Source organism: Meles meles, chromosome 13, assembly GCF_922984935.1.
Source record: "Meles meles chromosome 13, mMelMel3.1 paternal haplotype, whole genome shotgun sequence".
Taxonomy (NCBI): Eukaryota; Metazoa; Chordata; class Mammalia; order Carnivora; family Mustelidae; genus Meles; species Meles meles.
Window position 1 is genome coordinate 44,380,450 of NC_060078.1, and position 23,607 is coordinate 44,404,056.

At 43.4% G+C, this 23,607-nt stretch overlaps 1 protein-coding gene across 2 annotated transcripts in view; it reads right to left on the bottom strand.

Annotated features, from left to right (window-relative positions):
* GRID1 (glutamate ionotropic receptor delta type subunit 1) overlaps positions 1 to 23,607 on the bottom strand; it is a 705,186-nt gene that overhangs the window by 425,643 nt on the left and 255,936 nt on the right. The gene's annotated exons all lie outside the window — the stretch shown is intronic.

Here is a 23,607-nt window from a genome sequence, read left to right on the forward strand (position 1 = left end):
TTGTACTTTTGAATTTTTCTGTAAACCTAGAACTGTTCAAAAAGTAACATCTATTAATTTTTAAAAAAGAAAAAAAACTCAGCAAAAAATAAGTACAGAAAAAGGAGTTTTAGAGAGATGAGGAGAGGGAACATGTGAAATATTTATCTAGGAAAGTGGGAATGAACGGCCTAGGGCGAGGTGGTAGGATGGCCAGGCGGCATGGAGGGTCTAGAGGACGTGGGCAGCCAGGTCACAGAGGAACCAGCTCCAGCCCTGTTGTGTGTTCTTCTCCAACCAGCTGCCGTGACAGGTGCACAGTGGGATGGGAGCTGGGTTTAACCAGGACCTGGTTCTCCTGGTTCTCCTAGGCAAGCCAGCCTCTTCAGATATGCTTTGCTCCCATCCTCGTCATCTCTCACTGGGACCACCATCATCCACTTCCCCGCCCATGACACGCCAGTCCATCATCAACATCTCTGCCAGAGGGAGCTTCAAAGAAAACTCATCCAAGAGGGTCACGTCCCATCTTCACCATCTCTGCTGGTGCCCAGTTGCCTTACAGGATAAACACCAGACTCCTTCCTACATGACACTCACAGGAACCTTCAGCAACTCCCCCCGCCCCCAGGTCCAAGCAGTCTCTCCTGTCACATCTCCCCAGCCTCCCCCACACCCTCTGCTGAACCAAACCAGGACTCTGCTTTTGCACACACACTGTCCCCTCTGCACACCCTGTCCTTCCCTCTTTCTTTGCTTTTATCCTCAACCTCCAGCTTATGTGATCACCCTCCCCGCTGCAGTCGTTCCACAAAATGCCCGGGGAGAGTCTGTGCAAGCAGCCGTCTGTGCTCTCCTAGTTCTGGGCCGCTCTTTCTATTCCTGCTTCTACGATGGTGCAATGGAAGGGCTCGTCTGCCTCTCTGCTCCACTAGACCAGGAGCTTCTGGGGGTGGAAGACATTACATTATTCATCTTGTCACCACACCCAGCATAAAGCCAGACACATTGTGGGCGCTCAGGAAAGTTTGTGGAATGACTGAGTGAATGTAAATGGACGGAAATACCACCGGGACCACCTCCCACCCAAACTTGAAATGAAAAGCGGCATTTGCTTCTTCTCTTGAACATTACGTTCTCATTTCTAAAACATCACTTGCTGGGAGCTGCCTACGCTGAGAAGGGCACAGGGGCTACCGTGGGGCTTGGTCCAGAGCAAGCGACAGGCTGGGAGCTCTGCGGCCATCTCCACTCTGCTGAGCCCAGTGGAGTTCTGTTTCTGTCACCTTAAGCACCATTGTGAGGCCACGGCTGCGTCAAGGGTGCCAAGGGTTTCCATAGGGCTAACACACAGTACGGCCTACTTACTGCCGCTTAACTTAACTCCCTTCCTCACGGTAATGGGACAATTCTTTTCAAAAAGTCTGCTCTTTAAATCTCGTTTCAGGAGCAGTCATTCCCCCGGGGGCTAAGGATAGCTCCAACTTATACTGCTTTTTCAAGGGAGATAGTGAAAGGCCATCCTCCCTTCACACCCAAGTCTCTTGGCCATCCTGAGAAATGAGGGCGTTGCCACTAAATCACCAGGAATAGAAGTTCTGTCATTGTCTTCATCGCTGGGAAGAAGAATGATAAATCTGCCACCACTAGCATCAGGAATCGGGCCACCTTGGCCAACACCGCTAATGACCTCCACTCAGCACATGCATCTCGTGCAGCTGTCTGCCTCATACCCACCTCTGTGCACGCCAACTCCAGTTCAGCTCACAGTAGGTTGTGATTCTGTGTTCTCAGCTATGAGGCTCTGTGGCAGCACTGGGCCACTTTCTAGGATTGTGTCAGAACCCATGAAAAGCTCTTGTGGTGTCCTGGGTCCAGCAGCCCCAGGGGAGGGGACCAGGCTCTTCTCCCTATATCTGGAGTCCTTGCTATCAGACCCTGGGGACCAGCCTGGTTCTTGTGTTAGGCATTCATTCCACAAAAATGTCCTGAGCACCTCCTGTTGGTCAGGCCCTGACATGACAGGGAGAATAGCACTGGATATCCCAGCATGTTTCCTCTAGAAGCTTACCCACCATCGAGGGAAGAAATGTGCACACAATTTCTTGTTCCCTTCATAATGAAGGGAAGCACAGGAGGTCAAGGGAATATGGAGGACAGGCCCCTGACCAGGTTGGAAGCATCAGGGAAGACTTCTTGGAAGAGGTGATGGCTGATCTGTGTCTTAAAAAGTGAAGAGGCCTTAGAGCTACCCTATGACTCAACAATTGCACTAGTGGATATTTACCCCAAAGATACAGAAGTAATGAAAAGAAGGGCCACCTGTACCCCAATGTTCATAGCAGCAATGTCCACAAGAGCCAAAATGTGGAAAGAGCCAAGATGCCCTTCAAAAGACCAACAGATAAAGAAGATGTGGTCCATATACAGAATGGAATATTACTCAGCCATCAGAAAGGATGAATACCCAACATTTGCATCAACATGGACAGCACTGGAGAAGATTATGCTGAGTGAAATAAGTGAAACAGAGAAAGTCAATTATCGTATGGTTTCACTTACTTGTGGGGCATAAGGAATAGCATGGAGGACATTAGAAGAAGGGGAAAATGAAGGGGGAGAAATTGGAGGGGGAGACGAACCATGAGAGACTATAGACTCCGGATGGGTGAGCCTGGTGATGGGTATTGAGGAGGGCATGGATTACATACAGCAATGGGTGTTATACACAAACAATGAATCATAGAACACCACAGCAAAGACTAGTGATGTACTGTATGGTGACTAACATAACACAATCAAAGAAATAATAATTAATTAATTAATTAAAGTTTTTTTTTTTTTTTTTAAGTGAAGAGACCTACTGTTTTGGCTACTATCAAAATAAAACAAGCACTGGTGAGGATGTAGAGAAACTGTAACCCTCGTGCACTGTTGGTGAGAATGTAAATCGGCACAGCCATCATGGAAAACAGGATGGCAGTCCCTCAAAAAGCTAAAAATAGAACTACCCTATGAGACAGCAGTTTCACACCTGGGTATTGTCTAAAAGGGCTGGAAGCAGGGTCTCAAAGAGATGTCTGTACATCCATGTTTATAGCAGCATTGCTCACAAGAGCCAAAGGACGGATAACCCACACTTCTGTCAGTGGATGAATGAACACAATGTGGCATCTACGTACAACAGAATATTCTTCAGCCTTAAAAATGAGGGAAATTCAGACACAGGCCCCAACACGGATGAACCTGGAGAGTGTGATGCTCAGTCCACAGTCACAATAAGAGATAAGGTACTCAACCAAACTCTGATCCCACTGATACGAGGTACCGAGAGTAGTCAAATCCACAGAGAGAGAAATTAGAGAGGTGACTGCCAGAGCCTGGAGAAGAGGGAACGGGGCGTTAATGGTTAACGGACGTAGAGTTACAGCAGGGAAGAGGAAGAAGTTCTGGGGATGGATGGTGGTGATGGCTGCACAGCCACAGGAATGTACTTAACATCACTGACCCATACACTTAAAAATGGTTAAAATGCCAAAATTTTGTTACGTACACTTTACCACAATTTAAAAAATAAATCAAGAGGCTCCTGCATGGCTCAGTCGGTTAAGCCTCTGCCTTCGGTTCAGGTCATGATCCGAAGGTCCTGGGATCGAGTCCCACATGGGGCTCCCTGCTCAGCAGGGAGTCTGCTCCTCCCTCTAACCTTCCTCTCAGCTCATGCTCTCTCTCTCATAAATTTTAAAATCTTGAAAAAGAATCCATCAGTCAACAAAAACAAAGAGGAGTCTCCAGGAAATAGTGTTTCTGTTAGAAGCCCTGTGATAACTTGCTCACTGCATCTAAGAAACTCAGAGTTAGAAGAGGAACACCTACCCTTGGGGTGAGCAGGAGCACCCTGCAGGGACAGCTGTCCACGAGCCTTGAGGGTTCTCAGTTTGTTCTCCTGGGTTTTGGGGGCTCATCCAGCCCTGCAGTGTGTGCTCATCTATGCACATCTGGCCCCCCACAGAGGTTCTGCCCTGCTTTGCCCCTGGCACAGACCTTACCATACCAGCCCCAAGGAGGACATTGTGCCACCTAACAGTGAGAAGTTACAAGATAACTAGAGGTACAGGCAGGTGTTAGAAACCACTGAAACCAAGAATAAACCCAGAAACACACCTAGGGCAAGGTAAGGAGAGGAAAGCTGCTGGGGCCTGCCTGGGAAGTGCGTGCCTCAGCCCACAGTAGCCCAGGAGAGCTACGCTCCTCAGGAGTTAAAGGGAATGCCCTCCTCCATACCCAGACAGACAAAGCCAATAGAGCAGAGTCTTCCCATAGAGCAAATGGAGAATTACAGGGAACATCTGACATCCTCCTGGTTGCTTGGCCACCCAAGAAGGCCAATGGCACTGTCACCTCCACCCAGCGGTCTCCATGTCTTTCGGGTCCCAGCACTGCACAGAACTTCTACGTGGAGAGAGGAAAGGTGCCCCATGAAGCCTGCTGACCACACATTCCGAGGCACTAGGCTAGCATGGGCCGGGGAACAGGAAGGCTTCTGACATCTCTGAGTATGATGCCCTGCGAGCAGAACCCAAGCCTGGCCCATGGCCATCAGGACACCCACGTTGGGCATGGGCCGGTGCCCTGACTCGCCTCAACCCATTGACTCTCCAGCTCTCCGTGCCCCAGCCCCAATGGGGTTGTTCCTGTTCCTCACCTATGGAGCCCCACAGCCTCTGCACCGGGCGTCCCCTCCTCCAGGAATGCTTCTGCTGGATCCCGGGACTGCCTGGTGCTCATCCTTCAGACTTTACTTCAAGTATCACTGCCTCTGAGGGTCCCTTTTTCTCCACATCCTCACCAACACCTGTTATTCCTTGTCTCTCTGATTCTAGCCTTTCTGACAGGGGTGAGGTGATAGCTCACGGAGGTTTGGGTTTGATTTCCCTCATGATGAGGGATACTGTGCATCTTTTCATGAGTCTGTTGGCCATCTGGATGTCTTCTTTGGAAAAAAAAAATATCTATTCACATCCTCTGACCATTTTTTTAATTAGATTCTTTGGGGGTTTTTGATGTTGAGTTGTGGAAGTTCTTAATATATTCCAGAATTAACCCCTCATCAGATAGATCATTTGCAAATATCTTCTCCCATTCAGTAGGTTGCTTTTTTTTTGTTGGTGGTGGTTTCCTTCACTGTGGAAACACTTTTCATCTCAGTATTGTCCCAACAGTTTATTTTTGCTTTTGCCTGAGGAGACAGATCTAGAAAAATGTTGCTGCAGCCAATCTCAGAGAAATTACTGCTTGTGCTCTCTTCTAGGATTTTTATGGTTGCAGGTTTGACATTTAGGTCCCAATATAGTCTTTCCTTCTGTATATGGTGTACATAAGTGGCCTAGTTTCATTGCTTTGCATGTAGCTGTCCAGTCGTCCCAGCACCATTTATTGAAGAGACTTTTTTCCCCATTGTATATTCTTGCCTCTTTTGTTGTATATGAATTGGGCATTTACGTTTGGGTTTATTTCTGGGCACTCTGTTCTGTTCCATTGATCTACGTGTCTACTTTTGTGCCTATACCGTACTGTTTTGCCTACTATAACTTTGTAGTATATCTTAAAACCTGAAATTGTGATACCTCCAGCTTTGTTCTTCTTTCTCAAGGTTGCTTTGGCCATTTGGAATCTTATGAACTCTCATACACTGTTGGTGGGAATGCAAAGTGGTGTAGCCACTGTGGAAAACAGTATGGAGATTCCCCCCCCCAAAAAATTAATAGAAATACCATTAGATGGTATTAGAAATACCAATAGAAATACCAGTAATTCCATTACTGGGTATTTATCCACAGAAAGTAAAAACACCAATTCAAAAAGATATCTGCACCCCTATATTTCCTGCAGCATTATTTATAATAGCCAAGATATGGAAGCAACCCAAATGTCCAGCAACAGATAAATGGATAAAGAAAATGTACTATATACGATGGAATATTACACAGCCATAAAAAAAGAATGCAATCTTGATATCTGTGACAATGTGGGTGACCTAGAGGGTATTATACTAAGTGAAATAAGTCAGTCAGAGAAAGACAAATACTATACGATTTCACTCATAAGTGGAATCCAAAAAAACAAAACAAGTGAATAAATAAACAAAAAGCAAAATCAGACCTGTTAATATAGAGAATAAACTGATGGTTACCAGAGGAAAGGGGATGTAAGGGACATGCAAAATGAGAGAAGGGGAGTGGGAGATACAGGCGTCCAGTTATAAAATGAGTAAGACACAGGAATGAAAGGTGCAGCCTAGGGAATGTCAATGATGCTGTAACAGCATCACATAGTGACAGCCAGTGCCTACACTTGTGGTGAGCACAGAGTAATGTATAAAGCTGCTGAATCACTATGTTGTACACTGCAATTAATGTAACAGTGTGTGCCAACTATTCATACGTACATAGATATGTACATACATAAAATGTCACCACCTCTGAGAGGCCCTCCCTGACCACCTAGCTATTCTCTCTGATATCCCCTGCTCCTTCCCTCCACAGAGCTCATCACTCTCCTTAATTATCTGTCCCACATACATTGTCTCTCTTTACTCACTCACTTGTTTAGTTTTTCTCCTCCTACTAGCATACAGCTCCATGACGGCTGGGGTCTTGCCTATCACTTTTGGCCTAGCACCCAGTTTGAGTACTGAGCATGCAGAAGTCAAAAATATTTGCAGAATTCATGAACAAATGGATATTATCTACCAAGCACTTTTGCACGACATCTTATTTGACCTATCTGGTTATTGCTGTAAGATGGGAATTACTGTCCCCACCTTATAGATGAGAAAAGTGAGCCTCAGGAGACTGCAGGCCAGTCACACAGTGAGGCAGTGGCAGGGCCAGGCGTCAAAGCTACAACTGTTTGAAGGTCCTATGGATTCCAGAAAGACAAAAGCAGCAAATGAAAGAGTGTGTAAGTGAGCATGGGTGCGGATGTGTGTGTGTGTGTGTGTGTGTGTACCTATGCTCCTAGGCCTGGACATGGCTCCATCCCACAGGACCAGGACCTTTTGGAAGAAAGAAAGCTCATCTTTTTCATATTTCTGTGTCCATAACACTCCATAGGACCTTCAAATGAGCTTCAGTAAAAACTTACTAAACTGTGACAAACTCAAGAGCTGCGTGCATGTGAGCGATCATTGTTGAAAGTTCCTTTGTTTTTCTGCATGTATGTCAGGGGGAATGAGAGCACCTGAGTCCATAAAGACGAGATTAGCAAGAGTTAAGGGTTAAAAAAATGAATGTACTTACACAGAGACTGGGAGGCATGGAATCAACACAATCTTATGTCTCTTCAGTGGCTCTACACACATCCTATCTGGGCCTCTCTATCCAGCCTCCTATGTCACTCTGTACTAGAAGATGAAGTGTGTGTTGGTGTGAGCATGTGTGTCTGTATGAGTGGAGTCTTGTATGTGGAGCTGGGGTGTCTGTGCATGTGTGTCTGTGGACCTGGGTGTGAGAGATTGCTGGAACTATGGCTATGAATCTACATGCCAGTGTGTGTGTGTTTCCTGCCTCCCCTTACACATTGTAAAGTCCAGACAAAAGAGAGACCAGGTGGGCTCTTTCACTGTTTTCCATCACTGGCTACTTCCTGGGTGTCCAATAAGCACAACTGATTAATTGGTTAATTAACAGCAGATGAGGGCAGGGCTCGCCCTTCGCCCTTCCCCGCGGCCTTGGAGAGTCACAGTGAGTCAGCCCACACTCCTCCCCCCAACACACATATGGCCCAGCTCCCTCCACCCCCCTGGACCACTGATACTATCCCCACCCTCACACATTCCCAAGGGTCTGCTCCAGAAGGTGGTGCAATCACCAGGTCTCGGGTCTCGTTCAGGACCCAGGAAGAGGCCAGTCCTCCCTGCCCCCTACACCCTCCATCCACTCATGCAGGGCACGTCCTGCGGTCAGTGCAGAAGGAGGAACTGTCTGCAGGGTCCACAACACTGGCTGCCTCTGTCCTCTCCAACAACCGCGGACTGTTCCAACCCCATGAACGCTTCCGTGGCTTTGTCTCCATTAAAGGCACAATCTTGCTCAACCAATTAATGGAGCACCTTCTCTCCCACAATTCTTAAATTTCCCCAGAGCCAAATGTAAAGTGTATACAATTACACAGCTCACAGTTTGATAAAGGAAGGCTGACATCTTTAATAATTCTCAATGAAAGAACATCCTGCAAAGGAATTGTTTAATTAAAACACAACAATGGAATAAAAAGCAAATAAAAAGGAAAAAAGAGCAAGATCACAACTGTTCATTTAGAACTAAATAAATATCCTCCACTTGAGATTCCTTAAATACTTTCTTAAAGTCCAGATATACTCGTTTAGCATGCAAATGAATGCTAGCATTAAACATGCCTGAAACATGAACAACTGTACTTTGACTAACTTTGTAACTCCCCATTTAAAGAAGAGCAGACATGTCCCAAGGAACACCAGAATTCTAGCTCTGAAGCAGTGACTGTGCTTCTCCAGGACAACTTTGGGAAACTGGGGGAATTTGAGCTCAACAAAAAGATGCTTTAATAGTTGAGGGCAGGGACTTCTCAGTTGCTCAGTTGGTTAAGCATCAGCCTTCGACTCAGGTCATGATCCTGGGGTCCTGGGATCGAGTCCCACATCAGGCTCCCTGCTCAGTGGGAAGCTTGCTTCTCCCTCTGCCAGCTGTTCCCCCTGCTTGTGTTCCCTCTCTGACAAATAAATAAAACCTTAAAAAAAAAAAAAAAGGTGAGGGCAGGCTGGAGTGCAAAACTCTGCTTCAGGAAAATGGAGTAGATGTACAGCTCCTTTTTCTTCCCAGTAAGTACAAGTAAAAGCCCCAAACATTATACAAAAACCATTTCAAACGAGTCTGAGCTGGAAAAAAAAGGTAAACCAGTTAGGGACCATGGGACCTAAGGAACATGGTGACTAGATCCCCAGGTGTTTGGTTTTCTTTTCTCTTCATATGTTCTAGACTTGGAGCTGAAAAGGTGGCAACCCAAAAACACCAAAAGGCACCAGAAAGGGGGGCGGGGAGGAACTTTTTCTAGCCAAAGTTCCAGGAAATGAATGGACAGCTTACTTTTGGACAATAACCTCTCTACTCCAACCAAACACCACAGAACTTGGTGTGGTCCCAAACTCAGCCACACCAGCAAAGGCGCAGTGGACGCTCCAGACTTCTACCTTCACAGGCTCTAACAAGCTTCCTTCCCCTGAGCAAGATGATGTCAGAGGAAGCTTGGCTGTGAATCAGCACTCTCATCCCACCCAGAGATAAAAAGGCCACTGTCCTCTCTACCTGTGTAGGCCATGTGGGACCTCAGGAACATGGTGTTGAGATTCCCAGGTTTTCTGCCTAGAAGTGACAAGAATCCTCCACCTTAGGTGTCAACAGAGGCCAGGAGGGGATCCTAGACTTTACCCTCCCTTGGCAGTAATGAGACAACAACCCCCTCCCCAGGGGATTGTCAGAAGAAACCAGTGAAAACAGAAGTTTTAAGTAAGACCTAGAGCCTCACAACACAATACCCAAAAATGTCCAGGATTCAAGTGAACATCACTATTCATACCAAGAACCAGGAAGAACTCCAAGTGAATGAAAAAAGACAAGCAACAGATTCCAACAGTAAGATGATGGAAATGTTTATAACAATCTGGCAGAGATTTTAAAGTAGCCATCATACAAATGCTTCAATGGACAATTGCAAATATACTTGAAACAAATGAAAAAACAAAAAGTCTCAGCAAAAAAAATAGGAGATATTAAGATGAACCAAATGGAAATTTTTGAACCAAAACATACAATAAGTGAAAAATAAAGCTCAGGGGAGGGGATCAACAGCAGAATGGAGGGAAGAGGGTAAATAATCAGTGATCTGAAAGATAGAACAACAGAAATCACGCAATCTAAACAACAGAGATAAGATGAACTGGAAAAAAAAAAGTGAACATAGCTTCAGGGACTTGAGGGACTACTAAAAAAGAATTCTAATATTTGAGTCATCAGAATCCTAGAAGTAGAGAAGAAAGAGGGTGGGGTTGTAAACATGCTTGGAGAAATAATGGCTGAAAACTTCTCAAATTGGGCAAAAGACGTAAATCTACAGATTCAAAAATATGAGTGAACCTCAAAGGAAAAACAAAAAGAAATCCATATCAAGACACATCAGCGTCAAACTTCCAAAAATTAAAGACAAAGAAAAAATTCTTTAAAGCAGCAAGAGATTTTAAAAAGTAGCTTTTCTACGGGGAGAAAGCAATTCAAATGATGGTATATTTCTCATCAGAATCATGCAGGTCCTAAGGAATTGACACAATATTTTTCAAGTGCTGGAAGAAAAGACCTATCACCCAGAATCCTATATCCAGTAAAAATATCCTTCAGGAGGGAAACTGGAAGGGGAGATGAACCATGAGAGACTATGGACTCTGAAAAACAACCAGAGGGTTTTGGTGGCGGGGGGGTGGGAGGTTGAGGAACCAGGTGGTGGGTAATAGGGAGGGCACATACTGCATGGAGCACTGGGTGTGGTGCAAAAACGATGAATACTGTTATGCTGAAAATAAACAAATAAAAAAAAATATCCTTCAGGAGGGGCACCTCAGTGGCTCAGAGGGTTAGGCCTCTGCCTTCAGCTCAGGTCATGGTCTTGGGGTCCTGGGATTGAGCCCCACATCGGGCTCTCTGCTTGGCAGGGAGCCTGCTTCCCCCTCTCTCTATCTGCCTCTCTGCCTACTTATGATCTCTGTCTGTCAAATAAATAAATAAAAATGTTAAAAAAAAAAAGACTTCAAATCTGCCTTTAAAAAAAAATATCCTTCAGGAATGATGAGAAAGTAAGGATAGTCTCATGTGAAAAAACAAAAGAACATGTTGCCAGCAGACCTTTTTTTTTTCCATATTATTTTATTTCTTTTCATTCCAAAATTCATTGTTTATGCACCACACCCAGTGCTCCATGCAATACATGCCCTCCATAATACCCACCAGCAGACCTATCTTAATGGCTAAAGGAAGTTCTCCAAACAGAAAGGAAAAGATAAAATACCTTGGAATATCACAAAGGAGAAAAGAACAGGGCAAGCAAAAACATAGGTTGATACAGGACACTTTCCTTCTCCTCTTTAGCTTTCTACATTATGTTTGAAGGTTGAATAAAACCTATAGCACTGTCTAATGTGATTCTAAACGTAAGTAGCATAAATATGTAAGATAAGATATATTATATATAACAAACGGGAAGGGTGAAAAAATAAAGAGAGGCTTCTGCACTTCATCTGAACTGGTAAAATGCCAGTAGCATCACATTGTGACAAGATTGTGTGTGTGTGTGTCTTAGAGAAAGAGTCATACTTAGAGAAACCACTTTCACAATGAGGCAGAGATACACATAAAACTTCTACAGATTAATAAAAATGGAATTCTAAAACATGTTCGAGTAATCCAGAGGGAGGCCAGAAAAAAGAAACAGAGAACCAAGCAAAACAAACAAAACAATAAATAAGATGGCAGACTTATGCTGAAATAGATCAATAACGACATTAAATGCAAATGGTCTAAATATAACAACTAAAAGACAGAGACTGGCAGAGGGGATTAAAAATTATAAGTAACTATATGCTGTCTACAACAAATTCAGGTTTGTTATAGGAACATCATTCCAGTATAACAATACAGAAGTTGAAAGTAAAGGAATGGGAAAAGCCATCACACCACCAAAAGAAGGCAGGAGCCAGGGAACCTGGGTGGCTCAGTTGGTTAAGCATCTGACTCTTCATTTTGGCTTCATTTCTAGGATCTCAGGGTCCTGGGATCAGACCCAAGCTCCATGCTGAGCAGGGAGTCTGCTTCTCTCCCTCCCTCTCCTGCTGCCCCCCACCACCACTCACAAGCACCCTCACTCTCTCTCTCTCTGAAATCAATAAACTTTTTAAAAAATATAAATAAGTAAATAAAAGAAGGCAGGAGTGGTAACATTAATATCAGATGAAATAGACTTCAGAACAAAGAAAATTGCCAGAGACAGAAGGGACATTACATGATAATAAAAAGGGTCAAACAACCAAGAAAACAAGGCAATCCTTAATGCGTATGCACCGACCAACAACCTTTTGTAAAGAAAAATTGGTAGAACTGAAAGGATAAGTATTTGTACCCACAATTATAGGTGGAACCGTCATCTCTCTCAACAACTGACAGAACTAGATAGAAAATTAGCACAAATATAGAAGTACCTAACACTGCCATCCGCCATATACATATACATATAGATACATATATATGTATATATATATTTATAGAACATTCCACTCAATAAAAGGAAAATACACGTTTTTCAAGTCCCCAGAGAACATCTACCAAGATAAACCATATTCTGAGCCACAAAACAAGTATCAATAAATTTAAAAAATTGAAATTTTATAGAGTGCATTCTCTAACCATCACTGAATCAAACTAGAAATAAATAACAGAAAAATAACAGTAAAATCTCCAAACACTGGGAAATCAAACAGCACACTACAAAGTAGTCTATGGGTCAAAGAGAAGATCTCAAGGAAAACCAAAAATACAGTTAACTGAATGAAAAGGAAAATACAATATCCAAATGTGTGGGACACAGTTAAAGTAATAATGAGAGTAAAACATATACTGCTAAAAAATACATATTAGGAAAAGGAAAAGCCTCAAATCAATAAAGTAAGCTCCCACCTCAAGTCTCGAAAGAATATAAATAAATCGGAAACAAGTAGAAGGAAGTAAATAATAAAGATAAAACCCAAAATCAATGAAACTAAAAAAAACAGAAAAAAAGTAGAAAGGATAAATTTTTTAAAAAGTTAGTTCTTTGAAAAGATCAATAAAATTGACAAACCTCTAGCAAGACTGACAAAGAAAAAAGCGAGACACAAACTACCAACATCAGCAATGATACAGGGAATATTGTTGTAGGCCTGCAGACAAACAAAGGATAAAAAGGGAATCCTGTGAACAACTCTACAGGTCGAAATTTGACCACTTAGATGAAATGGTCAAATTCCTTAAAAAAAAAAAAACAAAAAACAACAACAACAACAAAAAACTCTTACCCAATATGGAATGGACAATCTTATAACCATTAAGACACTGAATTCATAACCTTAAACCCCGCAAAAAAGAAATCTCTAGACCCAAATGTTTTCACTGAAGAATTCTATCATTCTATCACATGCCTAAAAATGAATACTAATTCTATACAATCTCTTCCAAAAAATAAAAGAGGGGAAGTATTTCCCAATTCATTTTACAATGTTGGTATCACCCTGATACCGAACCAAACAAAGACCACAGAAAAGAAGAAAACATGGGGCACCTGGGTGGCCCAGTCATTAAGCATATGCCTTGGGCTCAGATTTGAAAGGTCCCTGGGTCTTTCACAGAGAGTATGTTTTTCATTTTGATGAAGTCCAATTTATTAATTTTTAGTTTTATGGATCACATTTCTGGTATCATGTCTAAGAATTCGCTGCCTTGATCTCCCCCCTGAAGGTTTTCTCCTATTTCTTTTTCCTAAAACTTTTATAGCTTTAGGGTTACATTTAAGATTGGGATCTACATGGAGTTAATTTTTATATATTATGCAAGACTTGGTTTGAGGTCAATTTTTTAATTTAAATTTTTGTTTTACCCATGGATGTCCATTTACTCCAGCAGAGATTTAAATAAATGGAGAGACATATCGTGTCTCTGGGTCCTGGGATCAAGCCCCACATCGGGCTCCCTGCTCAGCAGGAAGCGTGCTTCTCCCTCTCCCACTCCCCCTGCTTGGGTTCCCTCTCTTGCTGTATCTCTGTTTGTCAAATAAATAAATAAAATATTTATTTCAGAAGAAAATATTAGACCAATATCAACAATGCATACAGGTGCATAAATCCTTAGCAAACTATTAGCAAATGGAATCCAGTAATATATAAAAAGGACTACACAAGACAAAGTAGGGCTTTTTCCAGGAATGAAAGGATGTTTCAATATTTGAAAATCAATCAACGTAATAATCCACCATATTAACAGGCAAGAAGAAGAAAGGTCGTGTGTTCATATCCATCAGAGCAGAAAGGGCATTTCACAACTTTGAATATCCATTCATGATAAAAACTTAACAGCAAAATGAATAGAGGGAACTTCCTTAACTTGACAAAGAGCATCTACCAAAAAAACCTACTGCTAACGTCATAACTAATAGTGAGTGGGAAAAGACTGAATGCTCTCCTCTTTCATTTCCTCCTTCTTTGATGGGGAACAAAGCAAGAATATCTGTTCTTACTACTCTTATGCAACTTAATATAGGAGGTTTCAGCTACTGCAATAAAGCACAAAATGGAAATGAAAAGCTTACAGATGGGAAGGGTAGAAATAAAACTGCTCCGATTTGCACACGACACGATTGTAAAGAAAAATCACAAGGTATCTAGAAAAGAACTTTTAGAAATAATAAATGAGTTTAGCAAGGCCACATGATACAAAGTACACACACAAAAATCAACTATATTTTTATATACTACAATGAACATATGGACACTAAAATTAGGAAAACAATACCATTTACAATGGCAAGAAATATCTCAAAGTAAATCTGAACAACACATGTATAGGACTTGTGTGCTGAGAACTACTAGATGCTGATGAAAGAAATAAAAGGAGAGAGATTTTTTAAAAATGGAGAGACATATTATGTTTATCGATTGGAAGACTCAACAGAGCAAAGATATCAATTCTACCCAAATTGACATACAAGGTTAAGTAATCCCTCACAAAATCTCAGCAAGATTTTCCCAGATACAGAGGAGACTAATCTAGAAGACAAAAGAACTAGCATAGGTAAAACAATGGGGGGGGTGGTAAGAAGAATAGACTGGGAAGAATCAGCCTACTCAATTTTGAGACTGATTATAGGGCTACAGTCATCAAGATTGTGTGGTATTGGTGGCGGTAGAAACACACAGATCAATGTACAAAACACAGAGGCCAGAAATAGACCCATACAAATATGCCAGGTCTTTAGCAGAAGAGCAAAGTAATTTGATGGGGGAAGAATGGCCTTTTTAACAAATACTGCTGGAGTAAATGGACATCCATGGGTAAAAAAAATTTTTTAATTAAAAAATTAACCTCAAACCAAGTCTTGCATAATATATAAAAATTAACTCCATGTAGATCCCAATCTTAAATGTTAATCCTAAAGCTATAAAAGTTTTAGGAAAAAGAAATAGGAGAAAACCTTCAGGGTGGAGGTCAAGGCAGCAAATTCTTAGACATGACACTAAAAATGTGATCCATAAAACTAAAAATTAATAAGTTGGACTTCATCAAAATGAAAAACATACTCTCTGTGAAAGATCCAGGGACCCTTCAAGCTACAAAGGGATGAAAAACAAACTAGACTGGGAGAAAATATTTAAGACCACATATCTGACAAGGAATATAAAGAAATCCCAAAACTCAACAGTAAAAAAGAAAAAAAAATACAATTAGAAAGTGGACCAAAGATATGAAGACCCATTTCATGGCAAATAAGCACAGGAAAGATGTTCAACATCATTAGCCACTAGGGAGACGTAAGTTAAAGCCACAATGATCTGGGATGCCTGGGTGGCTCAGTGGGTTAAAGCCTCTGCCTTCGGCTCAGGTCATGATCTCAGGGTCCTGGAATCGAGCCCCGCTTCAGGCTCTATGCTCAGCAGGGAGCCTGCTTACCCCCACCCACACCCCCATCTGCCTCTCTGCCTACTTGTGATCTCTGTCAAATAAATAAAATCTTTTTAAAAAGAAAGCCACAATGATCTATTGTCATGTACCTACTAGAATGGCTAAAATTTTAAAAATAGTGACAACATCTTCCGGAGGATGAGGATAAACCAGATCATTCATACATTGCTGGCGGGAATAAAAAAAATGCAACAACCATTCTGGAAAACAGTTTGGCAGTTTCTTAACAACAACAACAACAACAAAACGCAACAACCCTATGACCTAGCAGTGGCACTCCTAAGTATTTGTCTCAGAGAAGTGAAGATATGTTTGCACAGAAACTTACACCTGAATGTTTATAGCAGCCCTATTCATAGGGGCCAAAAACTGGGTAAAAGAGAAGAGTATCTCTTAATGAGTGACTAGTCAGACACATCATGGTACGTCATGCCACGTGATACTACTCAGCCACAGAAAGGAATGGACTATGGGGGCGCCTGGGTGGCTCGGTCAGTTCAGCATCCAGCTCTTGGTTTTGGCTAAGGTCATGACTTCATGGGTCATGAGATTGCACCTGGACTGGGCTCCCGGCTCAGCTCAGAGTCTGCTTGAAATTGTCTCTCCTTCTCCCTCTACCCCTCCCCACTCCTGCCCTCTTCCTCTCTCTCTCAAAATAAATAAATCTTTTTTAAAAGGTGGGGGGAGGGAATGAACTATGGATACATCCAAAAATCTCCAGGGCATTAGGCTGAGTTATGAAAGTTAATTCCATAGGCTACGTGCTGAACAATTCCATTTATTTAACATGCTTAAAATGACAAAATTACAGATACAGAGAGTGGATCTGTGGTTTCCAGGGGTTAAAGAGAGATGGGGCTGGGAGGGAAGTGGGGGTGGCCATAAATGGCAACACAAGGGACCCTTGTCGGGATGGGAATGTTCTGTACCTTGACTGTATCAATGTCAAAATCCCAGTTGTGATAGTTTTACAAGTTGTTACCATGGGGGAGAAACTGGATAAAGGTACAATGGATCTTTCTGTATTATTTTTTATACCTGTTTGTGAATCTATAACTATCTTAAAACAACTTGTTTAATAAAAAAGTTGAAGGCAGAGAAAAGTCCAGCATCCAGGATGTCAAGCGCCCCTAAAGATCACCTGTATGAGCCCCCCAGGAACTGCAGAAACAAGTAGCCCAGCTCCTGAGTTTAAGGGGCTCACGGCCCTAAAAGAAGGGAGAAGGAATGAAAGCAGGATTGTCCTCCCAGAAGAACACTCCTCTGAGGTGCCCAGATGGCAGAGGAAATGCTCCATAGCATCCCATGATGGCCACTGATGGCAGGATCATGACTTCAAAGCTGGGTAACTCTGGAAAGTACCATCCAGCCCAGCTGAAAGCTTGCCCAGCAAGCCTCTTGTCCAAGGTACATTCTGGGGAACTCTAGGTCTACAAGATACTCTGAGTGGGGAAAGATCCAATAGTCAAATCAGTTTGGGAACCATTGCATTTTGCATGCCCTTCTTGATAATTCATACTGTAAATCAGCATATTAAAGGCACTGAAAAGTCCTACCATAATCTGTTTAACTTTGTTCAAGCCAACCTTTTACAACTTGATTGGCCAGAGAACTCTATTGCCGTGCAAATTCTTTTTAAATCACAAAGACCACACTTTGAAAAATGAGGATCTACCCCCTTCCACTGGATTCAAGAGACCCAAAAGAATGGTCACTGGTTTCTGCTTGAACATATGTGGCAATGAGGAACTCCATCTTACTATGCAGCCCTTTCTACTAGTGGACAGTACAATGCATGTGGATCAAAGAGCAAAGGCTCTAGAGAAAAACAATCGTGAACCTGGATTTGGCCATGCTACAAGAAGGAGCTGTGGGGCTGTGGGCAAATGGCATAAACCCTCTGTTCCCTCATTTATAAACTGGAGCTAATAACACATGTTCCACTCCCTTTGCAGAGGCAATGGGAGAGCAAGAGGGAGGGAACCATCGTATTTTGTATGCCCCTCTTGAAAATAATGCATGTTTCACATGGTAGGGATGAGGATTCACTACTAACAATAATGATAATACCAACTTCTATTGATGACTTACTATGGGCCAGGAGCGTGCTGGATGATCTCCCACCCTAAGGGCAGACATTCCATGGTTAGAGAGGAAGCAGAGACTAGGAAATGGTAAAGAACTCCCTGAGGTTACCATCAGCACTGGTTCATGGCTGCACTGAAAACTGAACACAGACCCATCCAACACCAATATTTGTGCTCTTCAACAGGATGGACACTAAGCACCCATCGCGCAGTGGATACTCCACAAACATTCTGTCCTTCCTACTTCTCACTTGCCAAAGCCCCATTAAGAATGCAGTTCCTGGACACTGTACCTTGGTGTGGCCTGGTCAGCCCAATAGCACTGGGGCTCTCATCAGCCAATGGTGCCTCAGCCCCACTGAGCTTCCGTGCAACCTCCCATGGCTGTCCCAGGAAGGATCTACCCTAGCCTTTGTCCCATAGTGTGGCGGTCACACTGTTGACCAGAAATCCAAGACCCAGTTTGGGGGCTATAACAATTAGTGCCAAATGAACACTCTAGTTGTTCTCTCTTTATGGAAGTAGGTCTTAATCAGCTTGGGCTGCTATAACAAAATAGCCTGGCTGGGTGGCTATTAAATAACAGGCATCCATTTCAAACAGTTCTGGAGGCTAGGAAGTACAAGATCAAGGTGTCAACAGAGTCAGTTCCTGGTGAGAGCTCTCTTCCTAACTTACAGATGGTTGCCTTCTTGCACCCTCCTATGGCAGAATGAAACAGCTCTCTAGTCTCCTCTTCTGGTAAGAACAACAATCCCAACACAGGGCTCCATCCTCATGACCTCATCCCAACCTAATTATTCCCAAAAGTCCCACCTCCAATGCTGTAACACTTGGGTTAAGTCTTCAACATATGAATTGGGGTGGGGGAGGGGGAGGAATACAACCACTCCATCCATAGTAGGGTGCTTGATTTGAGAGAGAAGGAGAGAGCACAAGTGAGAGGAGCAGCGGGAGAGAGAAAATCTCAAGCAGACTCTAAGCTGAGCACAGAGCCCGATGCAAGGCTGGATCCCAAGACCCTGAGATCACGACCTGAGCGGAAAATAAGAGACAGACGCCTATGGACATTGGGGAGGGGAGGCGAACCATAAGAGACTATGTACTCTGAAAAACAACCTGAGGGTTTTGAAGGGTCAGGGGTGGGAGGTTGGGGGAACAGGTGGTGGGTAATGGGGAGGGCACGTTTTGCATGGAGCACTGGGTGTTGTGCAAAAAGAATGAATACTGTTACACTGAAAAAATAAATAAAATGAAAAAAAAAAAAAATAAGAGACAGACGCTCACTGATTGGTCCATATAGGCTTCCCCACAGCTGGCTGTTTCTAAAGGACAGAGTCTCAGGAGTAAATCAACAGATAGGAGAATGTTTCATTATAATATTGCTAAATTGCCATCCAAATGAACAGATGCACACTTAATGGCATACTCTTAATACATAATCTTAATAGCAATTATCTCTGAAGGGCGGGAAACAAGTCTTGTTCACTTTCAGTTGCATGGGGATTGATCATGGTTGAAATGTATATAACTGTCTTTTAAGTTTATAAGGAGAAAAAAAATATTCAAGTTATTTTGGGGGGGGTGGATGGGAGGGAGAAAGTGATAAACCAAATGAGAAACAAAACCAAAAAATTCCAGACGTGAAGAAAATGAAATCAAGTGGTTACTCTCTGGCATGGCTCATCATCAGAAACCATCCCTTGGCTTTCGACAGAATGAATTCTAGATGGATTCTAGAATCCATCTGGAAACTAAGAAGGCAGTTTCTTCACCTGGCTTTGCTGACCTTGACATTTCTATTCCAGCAGCATCCAAATCTCCATTTACCCAGCCAAGTCAGTGTAGCTCCTATGCTGTTTGCTCCTCTGTGAAAGGGGCGCAGGCTTACTACTAAAAAAAATAATTGTAAATCCCCATTCTCCTTCCACTCTGATCCAACCACCATCACCACCATTTTTGTTTTACTGACTTCCAGATTTGGTTCTAGGCAACGATGCTCAGGGTAACTTAGGTGTTCGTAATAAGATGATACAATCTTGTGGCTTGCTTTTTCCCTCACAGCCTATGTGCTCATCTGCAACCTGGCAAACAGTCACGGAATGGCCACAGGCACGCTACTCCATCATGTGGCTATGCCACACTTTCTGGAACCACTGTCCTAATGTCGCTCTTTAGATTATCACCAATTTTTTATTCAGCTGTGTTGAATGACATCACCCAGGAAGCTTTCTGTGTAATTAGGATCATCCCTTAGGAGAGATTCCTAGAACTGGGATTTTCAGATCAAATAATATAAACATTTTTATAGTTCCAGATACTCATTACTAAATATCTTCCAGAAAGTCTTCACCAGCATACAGTAGGAGAGGTGAGGGTTCATTTTACCAGTCTTGCCAGCACGGGGTGTTCTGTAATTGAGTGGTGAAAAATGGCATCTTGTCTCAATTTGCTTTGCTTTGATTACAACTGAGGTTTTAGTGGTTTTCCATATGTTTGTTAACAAGCTGCATTTTCTCTTGTGATTTGTTTGATCATGTTCTTTGCACATTTGCCTACTAAGGATGATCAGTATCATATTTTAATTTCTCTAAATTCTCTTTGTCACACTCCTGCTGCGACTCCCGTTTGCTGACTGCTCTTGGTGCCCATTTGCCATCATAATATGTATGAAATTTTAGATCTATGAGGCACTCAACACAAGCACTCTGGTTTGACTTGCACAATAGCCCTATTTGTAGGACTAAAGGGCTTTGGAATCCCCACTTTACAAAGCAGAAACCAGAGGTCCAAAGTGATGGGATGGGCTTCCCTAGATCACACAACCTCTAACTAGCAGGGCTGGGACCAGTAATGTCCTTCAATTTCAGGAGAAAAGGTGGCACAGTGCTATGAGTCCAGGTCTATAAATCTGCACCACCTTGGACAAGTACAGACTCTCAAAGCCCCAGGGATAACAGCAGCTATTTCCCCTAAGGGCAAGGGAAAGGGTCAAATGGGATCGTGGGTGTGCGAAGCTAAGCACAGTTTCTGGCTCACCATAACTGCTCTATAAATCATTCATGTCACACACAGCTGCCAATGCTGTTGGGGCCACTCTGCTCAGCCCCAGGAAAACAATGATGAGCAGGAGTTCGAAGTCTGGCAGGGAAAACAAACAGACACACTGCTAACTGCCAATCCACGTGGCAGGGCCCTCACAAAAGCATGAACAAGGCACTGATCGGGCACAACCCAGACCCCCGTCCCCTCGGCAGGGCGGAATCCATAACTCAAGGTCAAATTCATCCTCCTGAAGTTTCACATTTGAACAGTTTGGCTCCTCCAGCCCATCGTTGTCTATGAGGGGTCATCAGACCAAACAGAATGACTCTCATAAATTTTTACGTGTCCCATCCATCATGCCCTCCCTCCATGACTCTGCTCTGAGCCAGCAGAGCCTACATTTTGCCTGATAATACGCGTCTATGATTCTTTCTGCCCAGAGACCCAGTTACCCATCTTCAGGGTCTGACTGCTTCCGAATCTGTCCCTCTGGGGTCTCAGTCCCATACTGCACCCGGCTCCTGGGGAGCCAGGAGGGATACCTGGGCTGACCTTCAATAGCACTGAGGGACTAGGCTCTAATCTGGTCACTTCTTCTCACTACACAGGGACTCTGATGCAAGGAAAGGGGCCAGAACCCAGTAACTGATATAAAGCGACGTAGGGAGGCAGCAGAGCATTTAGAGAAACAGGTGAGCTTGAACTTCCTGTCAAAGAGATCCTGGCTGGCCAGGTGACTCAGGACAAATGGCAGTCTCTCCATGCCTCAGTGTCTTATCTCTGAAACCAGAACTAATAACAGATCTGGCTTCAAACGTCTATCAGGCAAATTATTGCATTCGTGTGCGTGACTGAGGCCCCACTGTTCCAACATCATTCAAACTGTAGAGTAGAGCCCTCAATTACTGCGTACTTCCTGCGTGCAGGACTATGGTTTAAGCATATCTCATATATCATCTTAATAATTTCTTAGCATAACCCCATTCAATCATTTCACCAAATATTTAGTGAGCATTTTTCATGGTGCTGGAGACACACCAGTGAGTGAAATGGACAAATATCCCTGCTCTGATGAAATACACATTCCTGTAAGACAGAAAATAAATAAGATAAATAAGCAAAATGCATGAGAAGCTACACTGTCCCAAGTGTGGAGGAGAGGAGGACTCACTAATGTCAAGTTGGGGGAGTTGAATTTTAATAGGTTGGCCAGGGAAGGACTTGCGGGGAAGGTGACGGTGAGAGTTTGGATTATTGGTAATACACTCCCTCCTCGACCACACAGGTGGTATAGACAGCCTAATTCCACTTCTCCGGCAAATGGTTTCTTAACAGACATGACACAAGCAAAAGCCTAAAATATGTCTGTGCAGGCACTTGCCTTCTCATGTGTCTGCCTTGGCCAAGAGAGGCATTTGTTGGTGGCTACTGCTCCTCTCCCTTGGGCTCCAGATGAGATGCCAAGAAGCAGATCCACAGTAGGGAGGAGAGCCTACCAAGCCCAGCCTAGCTCAGCCAGCCCAGCCAGGCTGCAGGGATGCATGAGATGCTGGATCTCAGTGAGATCTGGGCTTATTTGTTACACAGTGTTATGTGACTGGTAGAGGAATTTTAAGTAAAGACCTTAAGGAAGAGAGAGAAGGAGTCATGTGACCATCTGCAAGAAGACTGCTCCAAAAATTGAGGAAAGCCGGAGGAGAGGCCCACCTGCCACATTCAAGGGATAGCAAAGAGGCCTACATGCCTGGAATGGAGAGAGTAAGGACAAGGGCACTAAGAAATGAGGTCAAAGAACAATAAATGACTAGATCAAGTAAGACTTTAGAGGTTGGGTGGGCAGGTAATTTATCTTCCAAACCAAAACACATTTTTTAGAATGAAGTATAATTTGCATATGGTTAAATACATTCTTTCTGCACAATTGTATTTGTTTGATTATCTTAGCTGCATAACCAATACCATAATGAAGACACAGAGCGCTTCCATCCCCCGCAGAAATTCCCCGTGCCTCTTGCAGTCTACTCCCCCTAGCCCTGACAAACACTGAACAGCTATCTGTCCCTACAGTCCTGCCTGCTTCCAAACACCATTAAATGGGTTCTTGGAGTACAAAGACCTTTTGAGTCTGGCTTCTCCCACTTGTCATACGCTTTTGAGAATCATCCCATGTTACTGTGTGTATCAGCAGTTTGTTCCTTTTCGGTGCTGAATGAGAGTCCATTGTATGGATATACCACAGTTTGTAATCCATTCACCAGCTAAAGGACATATGGGTGATTTCCAGTCTGGGACTTTTATGAATACAGCTGCTACAAGACCGAGAGTGAGTAATTGTTCTGAGAAAGAGGTGTGAATGGAGGCCATCCTATGCAGACCAGAAAGGGTGTTCACCCCACTTGGGCCAAGGTAGGGACTCTGGTGGTCACCTCTGTGAAGTGGGGAGCTATGGGAAGAGTCTAAGCAGAGAAATGACGTGGTGAGAGGACATTCTAGCAGGATCACTCTGGCTACAGGAGGCAAGGGCAGAAGCAGGAAGGCCAGTTATGAACCTATTGCTGGAACGCTGGTGGCTTAGACCAGGGAGTTGGCCATCCCAGTGGCCTAGAATCATTAGATTCCGGATACCCTGAACACAGAGCTGCCAGAGTTGTTGCTGGACTAATTATGAGATGTGAGAAAAGGGGGCATCAAAGACAAGACCAGGATTT